Source organism: Oryctolagus cuniculus, chromosome 18, assembly GCF_051225735.1.
Source record: "Oryctolagus cuniculus isolate XC-2025 breed Fujian yellow rabbit chromosome 18, ASM5122573v1, whole genome shotgun sequence".
Lineage (NCBI taxonomy): Eukaryota > Metazoa > Chordata > Mammalia > Lagomorpha > Leporidae > Oryctolagus > Oryctolagus cuniculus.
This window is the reverse complement of record NC_142884.1, coordinates 65,943,211-65,955,874: the sequence shown is the minus strand read 5'-3', so window position 1 is coordinate 65,955,874 and position 12,664 is coordinate 65,943,211. Positions and strand designations below refer to the sequence as shown.

General features: G+C 52.9%; 1 long non-coding RNA gene across 9 annotated transcripts in view; it reads right to left on the bottom strand.

Annotated features, from left to right (window-relative positions):
• Positions 1-8,089, bottom strand: part of LOC149121008 (uncharacterized) — a 50,582-nt gene extending 42,493 nt beyond the window's left edge. For 2 of the 9 annotated variants that reach the window (XR_016225216.1, XR_016225215.1), the window contains exons 1-2: positions 7,434-8,065; positions 1,765-1,839 (exon numbers count right to left, since the gene is read on the bottom strand). This is a non-coding gene — a long non-coding RNA (uncharacterized LOC149121008). Of the gene's footprint in view, positions 1-1,764; positions 1,840-2,154; positions 2,367-7,433 lie in introns of all 9 variants that reach the window. The other 7 variants (XR_016225218.1, XR_016225213.1, XR_016225212.1 and 4 more) reach the window with 7 other exon arrangements.
• Positions 8,090-12,664: the final 4,575 nt, after the last annotated feature.

Here is a 12,664-nt window from a genome sequence, read left to right as displayed (position 1 = left end):
CTCTGCCTTTCAAATAAATAAACAAATCTTTAAAAAAAAAAAAAGACACAACTAAAGACACAACTTGGGATGCCTCCATCCCAAATCAGAGAGCTTGGGATCAAGTCCTGGCTCCGCTTCTAATTCCAGGTTCCTGTTAATGCACATCTTGGGAAGCAGCAGCTACTGGGTCCCTGACACCCACGTGAGAGACCCAGATAGGGCTCCAGACTGCTGGCTTCAGTCTGGCACAGCCCCAGCTGTTGGGGCATTTGGAGACTAAAGACATATTCTCAATTTTTTTACACTCTCCCACTCACTGCCTCCCACTCCCAATAATTAAAATAAGATTTTTTAATTTTTTTTTAAAAATTCACCCTCCCCAAAGGAATCTGTCCCACTACAATTAATCTTTTAAGATTTATTTATTGGGGCTGGCACTGTGGTGCAGCGGGTTAACGCCCTAGCCTAAACTGCCAGCATCCCATATGGACACCAGTTCGAGACCCAGCAGTTCCACTTCCAATCCAGCTCTCTGCTGTGGCCTGAGAAAGCAGTAGAGGATGGCCTAAGTCCTTGGGCCCCTGCACCCACGTGGGAGACCTGGAAGAAGCTTCTGGCTCCTGGCTTCAGACTGGCCCAGCTCCGGCCGTTGTAGCCAACTGGGGAGTGAACCATCGGATCGAAGATCTCTCTCTCTCTCTCTCTCTCTCTCTCTGCCTCTCCTCTCTCTGCGTAACTCTGACTTTCAAATAAATAAATGAATCTTTTTAAAAAAAGAAAAGCAGAGGCAGAGAGAGAGGTCTTCCATCTGCTGGTTCACCCCCTAGATGGCCACAACAGCTGGAGCTGGGCCAAACTAGAGCCAGGAGCCAGGAGCCTCCTCTGGGTCTCAAACATGGGTGCAGGGGCCCAAGGACTTAGGTCATCCTCTACCGCTTTCCCAGGCCATAGCAGAGAGTTGGATCAGAAATGGAGCAGCCAGGACTCATGGCGACCACATGGGATGTCCGCACTGCAGGCAGCAGCTTTACCTGCTCCGCCACAGCACTGCCCCACCCACTACAATTAAACTGTGCTTTAAAAGTCCCTCCAGCTAAACGGAACACAATTAGGGTCACTGTTTCATGCTTCTTTCAGAGTTCAGCAATGGTTATTTTCATTTTTGAGTGAACTGCTTGGTGATCAGGGACAACACCGGCAGTGTTCTGAAAAAGCACAGAAATGTGCCCTCTATAAAGTCCAATTTCCGTCTCCTCCACCCATCCTTTCCCTTCTCCTATAGAAAACTTTTTAAAAAATAGGATTATTATCATTGATTTTTAACGGATTCACATATAAAATATAGCACAAACTTAAAGGATGCATTTCTAAATGGCAACGAACACGCTCTCTGTTAAACAATAACCACAGGGGCTGGCGCTGTGGCGCAGCGGGTTAAAGCCCTGGCCTGAAGCGCCAGCATTCCATATGGGCGCTAGTTCTAGTCCCACCTGCTGCACTTCCAAGCCAGCTCTCTGCTATGGCCTGGGATAGCAGTAGAAGATGAAGTCCTTGGGTCCTGCACCTGTGTGGGAGACCCAGAAGAAGCACCTGGCTCCTGGCTTCAGATCGGCTCAGCTCCGGCCGTTGCGGCCATCTGGGGAGTGAACGATTGGATGGAAGACCTCTCTGTCTCTGTCTCTGTCTCTGTCTCTACCTCTCTCTGTAACTCTTTCAAATAAATCTTTTTTAAAAAAAACTGCATTAAATTAAATTTAAAAAGCGATAACCCGGACACTTCACCTGAGCAGCATTGCTGTGTGTCTCTTCTGAGATCTCCGAGGAGTCCTGAGTACTCGTGTCACTGATGAAAAGAAACTGGGAAAAAAGAAGAAATCCTCTCAGGAGCACACAGTAAATTCAGCTAAGATTCCCACTGACCAGGTCTTTTCTCTTTCTGTTTTGAGAGGCAGAGAGAGAGAGAGGAGGAGAGAGAGAGAGTGCTTGCATCCACTGATTCACCCCTGCCCAGAGCCTGCAGGGTGGGGGTAGGTGTGAGCTGGGAATGGAAACCAAGGGCTCTGACACAGGCTGTGGGCGTCCTCACCACCACACCAGCCACCTGCCGCCCTCACCCATAACTTCATGACGTCCTCTTTATAGCCAGAGGAAAATCAATTGACATAAACTTACAGAATGCACCAGAAATGTACGGGAAATAAATTCTTTTGTTCAGTAAACATCACGGAGATCTGAGTTTCCTCACTGGAATTTGTTAGATGTACAGGGTTACACTGGTCTTTCTGATGGAAAGCACAGACCAGCTCTGCCCAGATTCTCCAAGTGCCAAGCGGGGCCCAAGCACATGCGCTTTTGAAAGCTCCTCCAGAGGACTGAGCAGCAACCTGGCGGACAAACCACTGGTATCAGCCAGAGACACCCAAACAGGCTTCTTTCTGAGAACCCCAAAGCAGTTTATTGTTGTGGGAACAAACCCTGCACCCAAGAATCATGGCTGAAAGAAATATGACTTTATTTTTCCTTAATGCTCCTTAATCTCTATTCTGGTCTCTCATGACACCAGATGACAGAAGCCAAATTGTGGCCAAAATGAAAACGCTCAACCCCGTTTTCCCACATACTTGTGTCTAAGTCCCGGGAGCATCCAGCAGTGTGGAGACGGAGGGAAGGGATTCTTGCTGTTCCATCTTCTCAAGCCTCTGTGGATTCATTCTCTCTTCCCACCCCTCCACCCCACACACCACTGTCGGTTTTGCAGAGGCTGCCAAGTCCTGGCTCATCCTGGCTGCAGAACTGCCCACTTCCATCAACTTCCTGGCTTGCTGTGATGTCCCATGCAGAGCACTGCCAGTGTTCCACTGCCCCACACCTTCTGCCCAGGCTGAATTTACCAAGCCGCCCTTTCATGCTCTGGAGTTCTACCCAGGAAACAGGACAGGAGTTCCTGTGACTCTGAGATGCTGCAAACTGACCTGAGGATTTTCACCACATCCTCCTGCCCTAACCCAGACGTGGTCTTCTTTTAGGGTACACAACCAGGAAGAGCTTTATGTGTAGGTGATCCTATGCCTGGCTGGAAGACCGCCTGTCTAGCATATGCAGGTCAAGAGAGCATGGCACACCATGCCCCTGGGGAAAAACCCTGGTTGAGGGCTCAGCACACTGAGACACGCCCCCTACACACACACATACAACCTGACTGCTGGCAAGCAGCAGGGGCCCCAGACACATTTCCCCCATCCCCACTTCCTGTTGAGGGGCCTTGTAATTGTCAACTAGGTAAACACCTCCCGGGTGTGGCCCAGACCCCTAAGACCATCTGGAAGGCTACCTGACCTCCAAGCTGTTTGGAGAAGCATAGAGGCACCAGTATTGCTTTATCCTACAGAATCAGTGTTGCTGCCCTGACCTAGCTATGCTGCTTTGCCTGCCCTTTAAGAGCTTGTGTCTGATTGTCTGAAACTGTCTCCAATACTTCTTGTTGAAGAACACTGTCACCCCACCATCCCAACAGTGTGGGCCTCACAGGATGAGCCCACGTGTATGCATGTGCACATCTACAGTAGGACATGATGTCCACTGCCGGACAGTCTGAACAGGAAGGAAAAAAATGCCACAGGGGAAATGGCACGAGTGCTTCAAAAACTGTGCTAGCACTCAGTGAAGCTCCTGAGGGTAAGCCTGGTTGGTTACTTGGAAGAGCGACTGGAACAGAATATTAAAAATCAGAGTGACCTTGGGGCTGGTGTTGTGGTGCAGCGGGTTAAGGCCCTGGCCTGAAGCGCCGGTTCTAGACCCAGCAGCTCCACTTCTGATCCAGCTCTCTGCTATGGTCTGGGAAAGCAGTAGAAGATGGCCCAAGTCCTTGGGCCCCTGCACCCACATGGGAGACCCAGAAGAAGCCTCTGGCTCCTGGCTTTGGATGGGCACAGCTCCAGCTGTTGTGGCCAATTGAGTGAACCAGCGGATGGAAGATCTCTCTCTCTCTCTCTCTCTCTCTCTCTCTCTCTCCTTCTCTCCTTCTCTCCTTCCCTTCTCTCTGTGTAACTCTTTCAAATAAATAAATAAATCCTTTTAAAAAAATCAGAGTGGCCTTCCTCTTCCTGCTTTACCATACCTCTTCTCCAGTACTATCAGCTTGGTATACCAGAGAAAACCTCAGCCTGCCTCGCCTGAAGTCCAAACCACCTGAGGCCCCGGGGGAAGGCTCGGAACACTATAAACAGGACCAAAGTCCTATTGAGCCCCTCCCTGAGAGAGGGGAGCAGTGAATATTAGTATCACGGGGCATTTAAACCAAGTCAGTGCTTCCCGGTGAGATTCCTGATCTAAAAGAACCTCTGAAGAGTTGCCTGGTCTCTGGACTGTCACAAGTCTCCAAGCTCCAAAATTCAGGCAGTTACCATGGCAGCTACGGCCCGATTAAAATGTTCTCGTTTAGAGGAAGCATTTGAATCTGACAGGGCCTGGCCACCGAGCAAGGATAGCGCTGCCCCAGGCAAGCGATGCTTTATCCAGAAACCTTGGAACCTTGGACAGCGCCTACTGTAGGTCCCCAATCCTTGGCACCAGTTCACCATGCAATGGTGAATAGGCATCCCTCTGCTGCCACGTAAGAGTCCCACTTCGTCATCAATGATTCATTCACTAGACATTGAAGAGCATCGTGGATAAATGAGCGAGGTTGAGTCCCTGTGCTCATCCGGGCAGTGGGGGAATCTGACAAGAGAACAGAGAATGACCATCCCATGTGATGAAAAGGATGAGAGCTGAAGAACTCCTGCCAGGCCAGGGCCACCGTGGCTGTTTTCCAGGTGAGACCTAAGCTGAGTCTCAAAGAGGAGGAGGTGGCCATGGCAAGGACAGGGAGGGGAGAGGAAGGAGGAAAGGTGCTGGCTGCTGGGGAGGAGCACATGTGAGCACCCAGAAGAGGGGAGAGCATTTGGGCACCAGGAGCTCGGGGACGGATGCTAGAGAGTGAGGGTGGAAGGAGGAGAGATGGGCAGCACAGGAAGAATCCAGGGATCGTGGGGAGAAGGAGGAGCACTCTCTAGTCCCACAAGGGCCTCTGCTGCCTGGCTGCCAGCATCAGACAGCCCAGGAAGAGACGAGCTGAGAATGGGTTGAGAGGAGGCCCTGTGTTGGAGCAGGATGGGCAGTGCCCCAGGGAGAATGGGGTGAAGGAGGAGGAGCTGTGGCCACAGCTCCCCAGGGCTTGTTCAACTCAGGCTGGAGACGCCACCAAACTGGACATCCCCCCCTCCCACTCCCCCTCCTCAGCGGGTCCCTGCTACTTAGGCCCACCCGGACGTCTATTTCAGCTTCCCGGTCATTCATCCAGCCCTCTGGGAGGTGAAAAGCTGCTAACTGCACACTGGCCTGGCTCGGCAGTGCACTCAGTGCCTCAGCAGCACTTCCTGTGCAGTCGACGATGTGATTCAGACACTGGGGTCACGGCCGTGAGCGAAACAAACTCCTTGCTCTCGAGGAATTTATATTCTGTGGGGGTGGGGAAGATAGGTGAAAGCAAATGGGTATGTAATACATTAGGGAGTCATCACTGATCTAAGAACAATAAAAACTCCATAGAAAGAGAATGACAGAGAGGGGAGGGTCAGACAGGAGCGCATCTGACCCAAGATCTGACGGAAGGAGATGAGCCGTGTGGACATCTACAGGAAGGATTATCATACCGAAGAAACAGCAGGTACAAAGGCCCTGTGGTAGACAGCCAAGGGGTGGGTCCCATCAGCAAGACTGGGGGAACAGGAGCAAGGACAAGAGCAGGAGACCGAGTTGGAGTCAGATTATTACCACAGCGACACAACAAAGTGAGGTACAATTGTTCCCACACTGCAGATGGAGAAACCAGTGCGAGGTAATATGCTCAGGGTTCCAAACATTTTCCAGATCAGGCTGAGATTCAAATCCAGCCATGTGTCCTCACTTGCCCCTTATTGTGTCTCCTGCCAAGAAGTACATAACTTAGAACAGATCAATAAAATTCCAACCTTCCCAAAGTTTACTCCAAGCTCCAGTGATTCCACAACAACAAAAAAAATTTAACAGGATCAATAAAGACTTGAGCAAATATTTAGCTGCTTCGTTCACCACATCAAAATGGCCAGAAATAGTACATTCATAATAGGGGATTCACAAATAAAGAAATCATAACATGAACACAAAGAATGTATCTTGCTTGGCCTTTGAAGACAGACGCTGTAGGGTACGATGACATGGAAAGATGGGCAAAACACATCACTTAAACTGAGCAACATGCCCAGTAGTACTCTATTTGCATAATAAACTAATATGCAAATATATGCAGAGGGAAAAGACTGGAAATAAGTGAAAATGGCAATAACTCAAGGGGTGGACTTCTGGATGGCTTTTCTTCTTTTTGTTGAGTAGCATTTGCAACAATGAATACTGATGATTTTTGCAAAGAGAAAGTTTGCATGTGTGTGCTCATACACACACACACAGAGCTGGTCAGAAAGCTTCCTGGGTTGACAAGGCAATGGGCATGGGGTGTCTGGGCTCCTCTTGCTCCCAACCCACACCCTAACATGTGCAGAAGGTAAGGTTCTGCACACCCCCGTTAGTCACATCGAGGGTGGAGCCCTGGAACGAGGTGGCTCTCAGGCCTGAGCTGCAGAACTCCAGGCGTCCTGGCAGCACAAGTCCCCCCACCCTTCTCAACACAGACTCGATGGTACAAAGCTGGGTACCAGGGGACTTGCAGCCACGGGGCGACACATCAGCCAGATTGCTGGAGCATCCGGGTAATTAGCACTCGACTTGTCAAAGGGCCCGGTGCTATTTTTAAAATCCTTCTGACACATTGGGCTCATAAAGGATTCCAGGACAACTCAGTCCTCCCAGTGTGGAAGGCAGGCGGATGAACCAATGAGGGCGCATCGCCCAGAACGCTAGGAAGAGCTGGCATACACCTGCTACCTTCCTCCTGGAGGTGGGGCAGGGAGGCCACCCGGATCGTTCGCGCCTGCACGCCTCTCCTCCACCCCGGGAGACACCTGGCCCCTCACTAAGTCCCTGCTTCCGGGCGAGTGGACCTCAGCAAGAAGGCCCTGGCACTCCCAGCGTGTGATCTGCGGCACTTGACGTCAGCTGTCTGTACCTCCCTTTCCTCATTTCAAAAGGAGGATTTGTAACAGAGAACCCAGCTCGCAGCCTGCTGTGGATCGCGGCCCTCCCCCCTTCCCGTAAACAAAGTTTCACTGGAACACAGCCACACACATTCGCTCGCGTACTGCCTATAGCTGCCCTCGTGCTCCGACGGCAGAGTCCAGTCGTTCAAAGACCGCACGGCCTGCAAAGCCCAGGATATTCATTATCTGGCCTTCCACAGGAAGGTGGCCAACCCCGCCTTAGGCCCGCCTCTGGCAGGGACAGAACTTGAGACAAGGACCTGCGTGCAAGCGACTCACCGAGGAAAAAGCGCCAGGGGAAGCCAGGGAGGGAACAGGAGGCCCAGCGAGGCGCATCGTCAGGCGAAGGAAGTCCCGCCCCCTGGGTGCACTTCCGGATGCCTTGCCCATGAAGCGGTCCACGTGGGCCCTGAAGAAGGTGGCAGGTGTGAGTCGGTAGCAGCAAAGCCCGCAGAAGCTGCAGGGAGATGCCCAGAACCTGCAACCGGTGGAGCGCTGACCAGGGCTGCCTTGGCTGCTCGTAATTGTTTCAATTACTTATCAAGCTTTCACTGGCACAAGTCACTGTGCTAAGCACTTTGCATGCATTGCAATATGTACTCCTGCCACAGTCCTAGAGGTGGGAAGTATGTGATGCCCACTTTGCAGCTGAGAATTAAAAGAGATCATGCAGGCGGAGTGCTCAGCCCAGCGTCGGTTGGGGGCCTGCTCTTTGGCGTAGTGGGTGAGGCTGCCATCTGCAGTAGCGGCATCCCATATAGGTGCCATTCAAGTCCCGGCCGCTCCACTTCCAATCCAGCTCTCTGCTACGGCCTGGGAAAGCAGAAGATGGTCCAAGTGCTTGGACCCCTGTACCCGCATGGGAGACCTGGAAGAAGCTCCTGGCTTCGGATTGGCGCTCTGGCCATTGAGACCAATTGGGGAGTGAACCAGCAGATGAAAGACCTCTCTCTCCCTCTCTCTCTCTCTCTCTGCCTCTCCTTCTCTATGTAACTCTGACTTTCAAATAAATAAATAAATCTTTTTTTAAAAAAAAAAAGAATTCACATCAGGAGAGGTGGCACCTTTTGCAATCCATCCTCAGAGGTTCTGGGAGCCACTAGGGTGAAGCTCCAACCACTGATTCCCACGTGGTTCATCCCCCACCCCCAAATCTATTTACTTACTTCTCCTTGGTCTCCTTCTACCTAAGCTTCCAAGCTTGTGATCACAAATCCCTCTGTCTTTCTCTCTCTCTCTCATCCCACTCAAATATTCATTCCTTCAGTCCGACCTCTTGGGGGAAGCAGGCTACAATACATGAAGTCACCGACACCTTGGTGTGAATTCATTAATCAGATCTTCCTCTACATGAACCAGGTGTTAAGAAAGCACTGGGCATTCACAGGCAGAGATGCGGTGACAGGGACAACACAAGCGAGAGGGACGCAAGTCTCCATTCCAGCCAGTCCTGGCCAGCCTGATGCCCTCAGCCAGGATCCACCTGAAATGGGCCAGAGAGGGAGTGTTTCCACCTGGCGAGTCTCTGCTGCAGCCACTTGACCTGCCTTCGTAGCACAAAAGCAGCCACAGATGGTAAGTAGTGTGCGCAACCGTGTTCCAACCAGACTTTATATAATGGACATTGGAACCTGAACTTCATGTACTTTTCACAAAATATCACCTCTCTCTCAGTTTTTCCAGCCACCTACAAATATACAAAACCATTCTGAGCTTGCGGGCCACACACACACAGGAGGCACCAGATCTGCCCATGAGCCAGAGTTGTGGACCCTGCCTGCCCCCTTCCTACCTTGTCAAAATGCCGTCTCCACCAAGGACAGGTCCTTGGTCCTCGCTGTAAGCCATCCTTGCCTCTCCTTCTCCAGGTGGAGAGAAAAAGGTGACTCTTTGTTCAGTGTGCTTTGTCCACGACCCCTGGGGATCTGCTTTCAAGTGCGGTGGCAGTGACAGAGTGACAAATGGGCCTGGGTGCAGGCAGCTGCCAGCCACGGGTTGCCGAGGAACGGTGGCCCTGGAGCACGAGTCAGTGGACGGAGCGGCAAGCCCGGGGGACTTAATTTGTCTACTCTCCCCTGGGGCCACATCCCAGGCATCGGGCCCATGGGGTCCGTCTCCCACATGCTAGGGACAGTCTTTGGACACCCCTCTGAACAGCCAACGGTGTTTATTATTAGTCGTGTTACTACTGGACTTAGACGTGCCATTCTCACTAATTAAAACAAGAATTGCTTCTTACTGAGTATTTAGCCCATGCCACATGCTGTAAACACTTTCTCAGGCCGGTACCCACCAAGTGAGCCTCGCTCTGTGTCAACAGCCTCACACACATTTAGCACAACCCAGAATGCCCGGCTTCACTGCCGTCAGTGTCGTCATCTTGTGGTGGAAAAAGGAGCTCTGGAAGTTAACAACGCAGACCCGGGCTGGTCTGTCTGACTCCAGAGCCAGGTTCTCGGTCACTGGGCTCTCCTCCCCCTCCTTGTCTCACAGTCCTCCTGCAAGATTGGGTTAGGAGCCCAGTCCTTCAGATGGGGAAAGAGAAACACTCCAGGGAGTTCAAGTCTTGGTTCAAGTTCACACAGCTGAGAAATGGAGGTGCTAGAAGGCTCTGCTAGCACGCCACCGGCATCGCAGAGATGCTGGGGCCACTCCGCCCACGTGTGAAATGCACATTTCCAACTCCAGAAACTGGGTCCTAGATTGAGCGGTTGGGGCTCAGCGGGTGCTGACTGGGGAATGTTAGTCTGGGAGCATATCAGGGGTTTAACCTAAAAGCAGCTCCTGCAGCAGGCACTTGGCCCAGCAGGTGACAGGAGTGTTAAGATGACCACACCCCATACTGGAGCACCTGGGTTCGAGTCCTCACTCCATTCCTGTCCGTGTCCTATTAATGTGCACCTCTGGCAGGCAGCAGGTGGTGGCTAGAGCATGTGGGTTCCTGCCACCCACAGGGGAGGCCGGGATTAAGTTCCTGGCTCCCAGCTTCAGCTCCTCAAGCTGTAGTCAGCATTCAGGGGATAGGTGAACCAACGGATGGGAGCTCTGTATACCTCTCAAATTAGTAACTTTTAAAAAATAAAAGCACCTGAGACAGGGATTCTTATGCAGTCAATTTTTGAGAGCCAGGAAGGGAAGAAGCAAGAAGACAAGCGAAGGCATGGGGCAGCTGGAGCCTGGCCTCCACCTGGCCGTACAGGCAGCTCCACAGCACGGACAGCACCAGGCCTTACCCGTGTCTGTCAGTCACTGGCTGTGGGCCATCCCATGGACAGTGTACCAGGCCTTTCCTGCTGTGTCTGTCAGTCACTGGCTGTGGGCTGTCCCACGGTGAGGGGGCCCATGAGCATCCCTGGGCAAGGCGACAATTCTCCAGAGAACGGTGCAGGTGTGAGCCCTGCCATGCAACCCTCATGCAGCAGGGGAAGGTGCACCACGGTTAAGGGGACCTCCAGGTGCCAGGACCAGTGCAGCTATACAGGACCAAGGCTTCAATTTTCAGTGCCCAAGGACCCCCAGAACATCTCTTTCCCACCCAGACCTCTCTTCCGGCTTCTGGGCCTGTAAATCCACCTGCCTGGCCCACTCTTTGCCTTGGATTGTGGCTGAGCTTGGACTTGCACAGCAAGCATCCTGCAGACAGGATGAGTACGACAGCAGAAATGTGATTCTTCAGTCCCGGAGGCAGGCGAGTCCGTGATGGAGGCGCCAGCGGTGGCAGGCGAGGACTCCATCCTGGCTCGCAGGTGGCCGCCGCCCTGTACCCTCATGCTGAGAGGGGGGCCGTGTCTCCTCCCCTCTTTGCAGGGACCCCACCCCAACCCCATCCACGGGGGCTCCTCCCTCACGACCTCCCAAGGCCCCTCCTAGAACTCCAGACACAAGCACTCAGCCCGCAGCAGATTGACTCAAAGATAACGCGGACTCGACACATCCACCAAAGCTAGAGGCTCCCTCCCCAGTGCAGTCCCCTGCCAGCATCGCCCCGCCTGGCAAGTGTCCATCTTCTCCCTGTCGCCCATGCTTCTCCTTCCACATCCAATTCACAGCCAGACCCTGCCCCCTCCCCTAACCCAGGGGGCGCCGGGCTCTCGGGGACAGCTGCAGGAGCCGCCTGATGTGGCTTACAGGGTCCCCTGAGGGCTCCCGTCCACCCCAGGACCCCAGGAGCAGGAGGGAAGCCTTGAAAAGGCTGCTGGTTCCAAACTGGAAACACTTTGACAGCCCTCAAAGCTGCAGTGTCCGGCGCCACCCCAGTCCCTCTGCTCTCTCACAGCTCCTCCACCACGGCGCCTCTGAGCTTGAGGCTGAACCCCCAGACAGCTCACTGCCTCCCTTTTGCTGGTCCGGTGGCTTCCGACAGGCTTCCTGAAAATGCTGGGTGAGTCGGGCCCCTGCCACACAAGCCCTTCACTGTGATACTCAGTCAGGCGCTCTGATCCGTGCCTGTCCCTCACGGGACCTCACACTCTGGAGGTCAGGGGCCATTTCCGTTTTGCCAACCATGGAACCCCTGGGGGCCCAGTGCAGAGCCAGGCACAAGGCCAAGGTTAACAGATGCCTTTCAACAACATGAGTGAATAAAACCGAAAACAAGTTCGTGAGCGAATGAGACGCAGCGGCTACTTTTCGTGTCTCCTTGCAACACGCCTGGGGGACCCTGGAAGAGGGACACTGGCATCTCCAAGGACATTTTTCTCTTCCTGGATAAAAGGATCCAAATTCCTGGCTAGCAGGAAGCCCTGTTCTGGCAGGAAATGCAGCAAATTTGTTTGCAAATCAAGCGCAAGGCTCCCTGCCAGGCCCCGAGCAGAACCCAGCCAGCCTCACACTGGGGTCCTGCAGCTTTGGGTTTCATCTTCCTCATCCCAGGCATGTCCTTCCCTACCTCCACCCCCTTTCGTGAGTGGTCCCATTTCAAGGTATGGGGAGAGCTTACTTAGCTTCTGGCTCAGCTCGGAGAAGATTAGATTAGAGGACTCTTCCCCGGATGGACAAGGCCAGGTGGTAGGTCTGGAATCCGGGCATCTGGAGAGGCCACCTCGAAGGAAAGAGAGCACAGCAGCAGTGTCTCTGCCACACACCTGTCCCTGTGCCTCGGGTCCCTGTGCCCATCCTGCTGCCTAGGTGCCGTGAGTGTTTCCACGGCACAGAAGCACCGAAGTCTTAGACGGGCGAGCAAGCACCTAGGATTCATTCGCTAGATGAGGGGGAAGGAAGCGATGCCCTGCAACCCAAGTCTGGCCTACTGCGTGCTTGCTGGAAAGAAGCGTTCTCGAATCAGCCACGTTCCTAGGTTTCCCTATTGAATCAGCCACATTCCTAGGTTTCCGTATCGTCCGTGGCTGCTTTTGCACTGCCATAGCAGAGTGGAGTCGGAGACCCCACGGCCCGCAAAGCCATACCTGTTTACTCTCTGGCCCTTTACAAAGGCAGTCTGCCAACCTCTTTGGATAGCTCCGTGTCTCAGACAAGAACTAACAAAGTGTTTTAGCAAAGAGGAAGAGAGA